Below are 10,166 nucleotides of genomic sequence, written 5' to 3'. Positions count from 1 at the left end.
TTGTATCTTTCTTATAGATGTGGAAACTTGTTTTTTTACATTTTCTGCTAGCATTGAAGTCAAGGCTTTTTTTCAGCGCTGAATCTGATGCGGATGCCACACCAAACTCAGCGCCATTTTCCTCCATGTGAATGCACCCTATTGTTAGTCAGTGACTATAGGAAAAGGTCTGCCTAGGCGCTCCATGCACAAAACGGCTTATTTGCAAAACCGCTTTATTTCATGCAACGAGGGCATTAACGAGTTGCAAAAGTATACACACCCCTTGTGTCTGAACAGTAAATGAATGAACTCCACAACTCCTGCTTAATATTTCAGATTGGGTTCACATCTGGGCTTGATTGGCTAGACTTTATAGTAGCCTACGCGGTCTGTAGGTTTCCCCAGGTAACCCCGTTTTTAGCGGATTGGGTTTCCATTTTTGTGTGAACCTAGTGGAAGATTACAGGCAAATTCTAAAAGAAATTCCTGCAGCAGCTTCCACTTACAGACCGGTAGGAGCAATAATGGAAACTGTTCCAGTAAAATAACATTTGATCCCATATTAAAAGTAAATATTTAATACTGAATTAGATTTTTCATAAAAGACATGAGAAATATTTAGACAACAGAATAATCTGTAGACTTCAGGACAGAAGAATGATTGCAAATTTCAAGACTCAATACGGCAACGCAGGATGCAAGACAGGAGGTGATGCTATATATTGGGGTGATGGGACATGAAAGGGGGAATCTTCTGCAAGGGGGAGAAAATGTGCTGTCACAAAGGGCAACAGATGTGAAAAGGAGGGAGTGTGAACAAGGCAGTGATGCAGATAGGAAAAAGAGTCGCTACAAAAAGAGTGGTGTGCTGCAGCCATGAGTAGATATGTTGCAAAGAGAGAGGTGTGCTGCAGCAATGTGCAGATGTGCTAGAAAGAGATGATGAGTTGTAGCAATGAGTAGATGTGCTGCAAAGAGACAGGTGTCCTGCACCAAGGAGTAAATATGCTACAGCCATGAGTAGATGTGCTACAAAAAGAGAGGTGTGCTGCAGCGACGAGTAGGTGTGATACAAAGAGAGAGCTATGCTGCAGCCATGAGTAGATGTTCTACAAAGAGAAAGGTTTTCTGCAGTCATAAGTAGATGTGCTGCAAAGAGAGAGGTGCTGCACCAATGAGTAGATGTGCTGCAAAGACAGAGGTGTGCTGAGCCATGAGTAGGTGCGCTGCAGCTATGAGTAGATGTGCTACAAAGAGAAAAGTGTGCTGCAACAATGAGCAGATATGCTATAAAGAGGGAGGTGTGCTGCACCAAGGAATAGAGGTTCTACAAAGAGGTATGTGTGCTGCAGAAATTAGTAAATGGAGATAATTTTCTGCAAAGGGGGAGGTGTGCTGCATCCATGAGTATATGCTCTACAGAGAGGAAGGTGTGCTACAGTAGTGAATAAATGGAAAAATCAAAGAAAAGAACATAATCCCCCTGAGATAAAAGTATAATTTATTGAATGAGTAAAATTCACATATACAACAATAGCAAAAAATGCATAATAAGAAAAAACTTAAACATACATAGACAAAAAAAGGGGGAGACACATGAAGTCAGGTGTCAGCGCTGGGTCCTTCATCCCTGGTAATGTAGTGTCGCATGTATTTTATGCATTACTTATCGATTTCAGTTAGTATGGTGTAATGTTTCATTTCACCTGTAGGGGCGCTGCAGAAAAATTAAACATTTGATACTGAGTTTTTCCACAGATTTTCAATCACTTAATCTGTTTATTTTGAGGGGACTCTACAGACAATGATCAAAAATGAACAACCTCTTTTAGGGGTTAAAACACTGTGTAATGTTGTTAGTACTATAAGCCCCAGCAGCCCCTCCCAACCCCCGCTCATCACACAGGCACAACTTCTGCAGCCTCTGTCCAAAAATCAAGACCCCAATTCCCATGCGCCGGAGCCTTGATAATACGTTATTGTTTCGGCAGGATGCCTCGTGCTTTGGGCTATTTCTGTTTTGTTCCTGTGAAAAAATAATTTAATATAAAAAACAAAAATAAAACAAAAAAACAATATAAAGTATCAATTTTTAGAGTGAAAGTTTTGGCAGTGAATCCAAAATCTAAACTTCTCTTTGGAACAGATGTCCTTATAACTAAACCCGGCGTTTCCTCCGTTGAAGGACGCTCAGAGGTTTTCTTGTGTCAAACTCTCCTTCAGCTCGGGGTAAGGAAGGAAGAGACTGTAAGAGGAAGAAAGTCCTGAAGACAATGGAGAGGAGAACCATCATGTATGGAGAGATGGCCAGCTATTTCTAGGAGAGCAGCCTGACAAACAGTATGGCCGCTCCTCAGGGGTTGTCTCTCGGCTCTCAGCGCCTCTTGATTGGTCACTGACATAGGAATGACATAGAACCATCCAGTATTCTGAAACCTTATAATAGTAACAGAGTGGCTGCTGACACGCTCTGGCACCACACCAATTGGACTATGGGACATTAAGAGGTCCTCTGTAATTCCTCAGTATTCAGAGCCTTTGCTCTGAGTATTTTCCCCTTTTGAGCTTGTACAGTCCGGAGTCTTCTTGATGCAACAAGTTTTTCCCATCTGGATTTAGGGATCCTCTGCTGTTCCTCCTGGCAGATCCTCTCCAGTTCCGTCAGGTTGGATGGTGAACATTGGTGGAGCCATTGTCAGGTCTCTCCAGAGATGCTCCATTGGGTTGAGGTCGGAGCTCTGGCTGGGCCGGTCAGGAATGGTCACAGAGTTGTTCCGAAGATGCTCCTTTGTTATTTTTGCTGTGTGCTGAGGGTCATTGTCTTGTTGGAAGGTGAACCCTCAGCCCAGTCTGAGGTCCAGAGCAGTCTGGGAGAGGTTTTCTTCCAGGATATCTGTCCTTTGGCCGCATCATCTTTCCTTCCATTACAACCAGTCGTCCTGTCCTGATCCCATAGCCTGATGCTGCCACCGCCATGTCTCACTGTTGGGATTGTATTGGGCAGGGCCTGGTTTTCTCCACACAGAGCGCTCAGAATTAACACCAAAAAGTTCAATCTTCGTCTTATCAGACCAGAGAATCTTAGTCCTCATAGTCTAGAAGTCCTTTGTGTGTTTTCTAGCTCTCATATGTTATGCACTGAGGAGAGGCTTCCTTCGGGCCCCTCTACCATAAAGCCCTGACTGGTGGAGGCTGCAGTGATCGGTGACTTTGTGGAACTTTCTCCCATCTCTGGAGCTCGGCCACAGTGATCTTTGGGTTCTTCTTTACCTCCTTCACCATTGCTCAGATTGGCTGGATGGCCGGGTCTAGGAAGAGTTCTGGTCATCCAAACCTCTTCCATGTAAGGATTATGGCGGCCACTGTGCTCTTAGGAACCTTGAGTGCTCCAGAATTTCTTCTGTAACCTTGGTCAGATCTGTGCCTTGCCACAATTATGTCTCTGAGCTCCTTGGGCAGTTCCTTTGACCTCCTGATTCTCCTTTGCTCTGACATGCGCTGTGAGCTGTGAGGTCTTATATAGACAGGTCTGTGCCTCCTAATCAAGTCCAATCAGTTTAATTACACACAGCCGGACTCCAATGAAGGAGAAGAACCATCTTAAGGAGGATCAGAAGGAAATGGACAGTGAGTTACCTATGAGTGTCACAGCAAAGGGTCAGAATACTTAGGACCATGTTATATTTCAGATTTTCTTTGTTAATAAATTTGCTAAAATATCTACATTTCTGCTTTTTATCTGTCAAGCTGGAGCTGAGTGCACATTAATGAGAAATAAAATGGCTGCGATGAAACAAAGAGGGAAAAATTTACAGGGGTCTGAATATTTTCTGTACCCACTGTACAACCACAAACAAATGTATTTTCCTGATATTTTCAGTGATAACAACACAAAGTAGCCGATAATTGTGAAGTGGAAGGTAAATGATACAAAGTTTATTCTGTGAAACCTTAGATTCTAAGGGATTCCACTCTGACTCCACCTGCCCTGACCTCTGCCCGTTTACCACTCTGACCCTGTACAACTTGGCGTGACCTACTGTCTGATGTTTCTTATTACTTGAGCGCTCCCTTCCCTGACCTGGATTGTGCAGCCCGTTTACTAATCTGAGCTACCTCGTTGTAGAAACTCTGCCTGCCCTGACCTCATATTGTCCTATGGCTACGTCTTTGCATGTCGCCTTGGTGTTCCTAGCCTGTCACAGTAGTCTCTGATCTCTGTTTGCTGCCAGTGAATAGAAACCTTTATCATTATACTCAGAGAACCTGTACAGACCTAATACTGTCCATACATATATAGTGCGAGCAGTCGAAATAGTAAGTGCCCCCTAGTGGTGACCGTGGGCAGACAGTATTTTACCATTGAACTTTAGAGCAGTATGGTGCAGGTATTGCTCCAGTACCCGATGGAGAATTTCTGGATATTAGGAGACCTGCGCCCAGTGCGCCCCTGTATGGAATGCTTAGACGTAATCCTATCTTGTACGTACGTCTTATAATCATGACTCGTTTCACTTGGTATCACCTGCCGCCCAGCAAAACATCCTGTTCATCATCGCAATGTTCCATGTGGTTGTGTGCGTTATGTGGCAGGCCGGAGACGTAGATCATCCCGGACTTCTAAGCCAAGCATGGTAAAGAATTCCAAGCTCCCGCGCCCGGCCCCGAGAAGCTGCAGAGAATTTTCCATAGGAACCTCCCGTGTACATTCATTCCATGCGGCAATGTGAACACTGTGCAGTGAGGAATCTCCTGGATGTCAGGGCGCAGGTTTTATGGGGCTGCGCTATCAGTCCTGGCGCGTATCATCCAGTTCTGTGCGGATACATTTCTGCTATGTGAATCAACCCCTGCTGACCCCGGCCGGCCAATGATGATGGTTATCGGTTTCTGGGCCCCGTCAGAAGTGACGGAAGAGTTTGTGGATACCAGCGAGGCCTGGGGTTTGCACTTTGGTACTCACCACTCATAAAACTCCCTGCTCCTTCTCTGCAGAGTGCGCTGCGTTACTGTGATGTAGTGTGCACAGGCGCCAAGAGCAGAGAAGGAATGGAGACTACTAAGAGGGGTTTGTACTGAGAGGCGTACTCACACCCCTAGGGATACCTACTCTGTGGGGACTGAGCTGGGGGGCATTATCATATATGGGGCTGAGGTGGGGCATTATAATATATGGGGCTGAGGTTGGGCATTATAATATATGGGGCTGAGCTGGGGGGCATTATAATATATGGGGCTGAGGTGGGGCATTATAATATATGAGGCTGAGGTGGGGCATTATAATATATGAGGCTGAGGTGGGGCATTATAATATATGGGGCTGAGGTGGGGCATTATAATATATGGGGCTGAGGTGGGGCATTATAATATATGGGGCTGAGCTGGGGGGCATTATAATATATGGGCTGAGCTGGGGGCATTGTAATATATGGGGCTGATTTGGGGGGCATTATAATATATGGGGCTGAGGTGGGGCATTATAATATATGGGACTGAGGTGGGGGGCATTATAATATATGGGGCTGAGCTGGGGGGCATTATAATATATGAGGGTGAAGTGGGGGCATTATAATATATGGGGCTGAGGTGGGGGGCATTATAATATATGGGGCTGAGCTGGGGGGCATTATAATATATGAGGGTGAAGTGGGGGCATTATAATATATGGGGCTGAGGTGGGGGGGCATTATAATATATGGGGCTGAGCTGGGGGGCATTATAATATATGGGGCTGAGCTGGGGGCATTATAATATATGGGGCTGAGGTGGGGCATTATAATATGTGGGGCTGAGCTGGGGGGCATTATAATATATGGGGCTGAGCTGGGAGGCACTTTAATATATGGGGCTGAGGTGGGGGGCAGTATAATATATGGGGGCTAAACTAAGGGCATTATAATATGTGGGGGCTGAGTGGGGGTCAGTATATTGTATGGGACTGAGGTGGGGCATTATAATATGTGGGGGCTGAGTGGGGGTCAGTATAATATATGGGGCTGAGGTGGGGGGCATTATAATATGTGGGGGCTGAGTGGGGGTCAGTATACTGTATGGGGGTTGCGAGCAGATCACTGTATGTTGGACATAAACGACATACTGAATGGGGATATAGGGGACATTATACAATGTGGGGTCAATAAGGAGGCATTACATAGTGTGGGGGCGCTAAGGAGTACATGATACCATATGAAGGACATTATACTGTGTAGGGGCTACTGAGTTGTCATTATACAGTGTTGGGGTATGGGGGGGGCATTATATACGTATTTGTATCTATCTTTTGAGCACAATGTACACAGTTGCCGCCCGGGGTCGTATTCTCTGCCCAGGGCCCTATTTATGAATCTGGCCCTGCAGCTTGCTTGGATATGTCCGGACCCTTTAAGCTTCTTCTCCTAGACCCGGACGCCCTCCTTCAGGGATCCTTCAGAAAAGTACAAAGCAGCAGAGTCCAGAGCTGCCCTGCAGAATGTGAGCTGCTCGGGGTGGCGGTGTCATTGCTATCATGACAATAGAGGATGTGTTTGTCTGCACGGTTCCGGTGTGTGCTTCATATCCACATAGATATAGAGGGCTTGTTCCTCTCTGTTTAGAAAAACGACAATGAGTTATGAAAACATTTATCTGAGGGTGATGCATGGGCCGATGTGCGCGGCTCTGCGCAGGAATCTGCACACAACGTTTACAATGAGGCTTCAGGTCAGTACATAAAGCTCTGCAAACTGCTCCATATCTGTGCAGGGAAATCATTGGGATGCCAAGATGATAAAGCACTGACATAATACCGCCATATAGTGCACAAATGGAATATAGCATCCTAGTAACACTGCCTAATAGAGCCCACATAATATGGCCACATAGAGCCAAGATGATAATGTACTGTGCACTGACATAATACCGCCATATAGTGCACAAATGGAATACAGCATCCTAGTAACACTGCCTAATACAGCCCACATAATATGGCCATATAGAGCCAAGATGATAATGTACTGTGCACTGACATAATACCGCCATATAGTGCACAACTGGAATACAGTATCCAAGTAACACTGCCTAATACAGCCCACATAATATGGCCATATAGAGCCGCCAAGATGATAATGTACTGTGCACTGACATAATACCGCCATATAGTGCACAAATAGAATACAGCATCCAAGTAACACTGCCTAATAGAGTCCACATAATATGGCCACATAGAGCCAAGATGATAATGTACTGTGCACTGACATAATACCGCCATATAGTGCACAAATGGAATACAGCATCCTAGTAACACTGCCTAATAGAGTCCACATAATATGGCCACATAGAGCCAAGATGATAATGTACTGTGCACTGACATAATACCGCCATATAGTGCACAAATGGAATACAGCATCCTAGTAACACTGCCTAACAGAGCCCACATAATATGGCCATATAGAGCCAAGATGATAATGTACTGTACAGCAAAATAATATCACTTTATGGTGTGAAAATGTAATTAAGTATCCAAACAACACTGCCTTACAATACCCATATACCTGTAATACTGCCATATAGTACCAAGATGAATATGCAATATACAGGCACATAATACATCCATATAGTGTGGAAATGGAATATAGCATCCAAATAACATTGCCTTACAGAGCCATATAATACTGCTAAATAGTGACATGATAATGATGTAATATACAGCCACATAATAGCACTACATAATGTGTAAATAGTATACAGCATCCAAATAACACTGCCTTACAGAGCCCACACTAAACGGCCATATAATGCAATGTCTATGCAAATAGCACAGAGTATCTACATAATACTGCCTTAATAAGCCCCAATTACACCGGCACATAGTGCTCAGATATTACACCACTACTAAGTAACACTCCCTTAAAGATCTCACCAAAAACTGCCATATAGTGCCCAAATAGTATGTTGCCTCCAAACAATATCCTTAAAGAGCCAACATAATACTGTCATATGGTTCCTAAATAATACTGCTAAATACTGGGTAAGTGATACTGGGTTGTTTGAGTTTTTGGGGATCCACAAGTAAATGAGATCCCTGGGCAGTTACCTAGTTTGCCCCCTCCCCCCTGATATTTGCCCGCAGGTCTAGAGCACGGTATTCCCGGGCACCGTCTTCTTCTGTCCTATATATATAGCGGTGTGATGACGGTTCCCAGTGTGCGGTATTCTTCATGCTGAGGCTTCTGGATTTCTTCTTATTTTGGAGCATTCCTGATCCCGAGACATAAACAATTTGTCTCCAAAATATTATTCTTATAATAATGTACAAGAAGAAGGGGCAAAGAAGTGATCGCAACGCAACAGGGAAGGAGCATAAACCTACCTGCAGCCAGGGGGCAAGGGCTTCATGATCAACACAATCCTGTCTGGGCAGGGATCTAACGTTCTGTTCATCCCGACTGATTCATGAATCGAATGCCAGAAGTACAGTGAAGACTGACACTCTATCTATCTATCTATCTATCTATCTATCTATCTATCTGTCTGTCTGTCTGTCTGTCTGTCTGTCTGTCTGTCTATCTTCTATCTATCTATCTATCTATCTATCTCCTATCTATCTATCTATCTATCTATCTATCTATCTATCTATCTCCTATCTATCTATCTATCTATCTATCTATCTATCTATCTCCTATCTATCTATCTATCTATCTATCTATCTATCTATCTATCTCCTATCTATCTGTCTATCTCCTATCTATCTATCTATCTATCTATCTATCTATCTATCTCCTATCTATCTATCTATCTATCTATCTATCTATCTATCTATCTCCTATCTATCTATCTATCTATCTATCTATCTATCTATCTATCTATCTCCTATCTATCTATCTATCTATCTATCTCCTATCTATCTATCTATCTATCTATCTATCTATCTATCTATCTCCTATCTATCATCTATCTATCTCCTATCTATCTATCTATCTATCTATCTATCTCCTATCTATGTATCTATCTATCTATCTATCTATCTCCTATCTATCTATCTATCTATCTATCTATCTCCTATCTATCTATCTATCTATCTATCTATCTATCTATCTCCTATCTATCTATCTATTTATCTATCTATCTATCTATCTATCTATCTATCTATCTCCTATCTATCTATCTATCTATCTATCTCCTATCTATCTATCTATCTATCTATCTATCTATCTGTCTCCTATCTATCTATCTATCTATCTATCTATCTATCTATCTATCTAGCTATCTCCTATCTATCTATCTATCTATCTATCTATCTATCTATCTATCTATCATCTATCTATCTATCTATCTATCTATCTATCTATCTATCTATCTCCTATCTATCATCTATCTATCTCCTATCTATCTATCTATCTATCTATCTATCTATCTATCTATCTATCTATCTCCTATCTATCTATCTATCTATCTATCTCCTATCTATCTATCTATCTATCTATCTATCTATCTATCTATCTCCTATCTATCTATCTATCTATCTATCTATCTATCTATCTATCTCCTATCTATCTATCTATCTATTTATCTATCTATCTATCTATCTATCTATCTATCTATCTATCTCCTATCTATCTATCTATCTATCTATCTATCTCCTATCTATCTATCTATCTATCTATCTATCTATCTGTCTCCTATCTATCTATCTATCTATCTATCTAGCTATCTCCTATCTATCTATCTATCTATCTATCTATCTATCTATCTATCTATCTATCTCCTATCTATCTATCTATCTATCTATCTATCTATCTGTCTCCTATCTATCTATCTATCTATCTATCTATCTATCTATCTATCTATCTCCTATCTATCTATCTATCTATCTATCTATCTATCTATCTGTCTCCTATCTATCTATCTATCTATCTATCTATCTATCTATCTATCTATTATCTATCTATCTATCTATCTATCATCTATCTATCTATCTATCTATCTATCTATCTCCTATCTATCTATCTATCTCCTATCTATCTATCTATCTATCTATCTATCTATCTCCTATCTATCTATCTATTGATTACTAACAAGGCTTCTTCTGTTCTATCTCATACACATATCACACTCACTGTATACTCCGTGTATCTATGTATATACATGTAACATGCTATATTTACCTTTGTTATATTGCGTCTTTTACTGCCGCTATGGAGAAGACC

This window comes from Leptodactylus fuscus, chromosome 4 (assembly GCF_031893055.1).
Source record: "Leptodactylus fuscus isolate aLepFus1 chromosome 4, aLepFus1.hap2, whole genome shotgun sequence".
NCBI classification, from domain to species: Eukaryota; Metazoa; Chordata; class Amphibia; order Anura; family Leptodactylidae; genus Leptodactylus; species Leptodactylus fuscus.
This window is presented reverse-complemented; position numbering follows the sequence as displayed.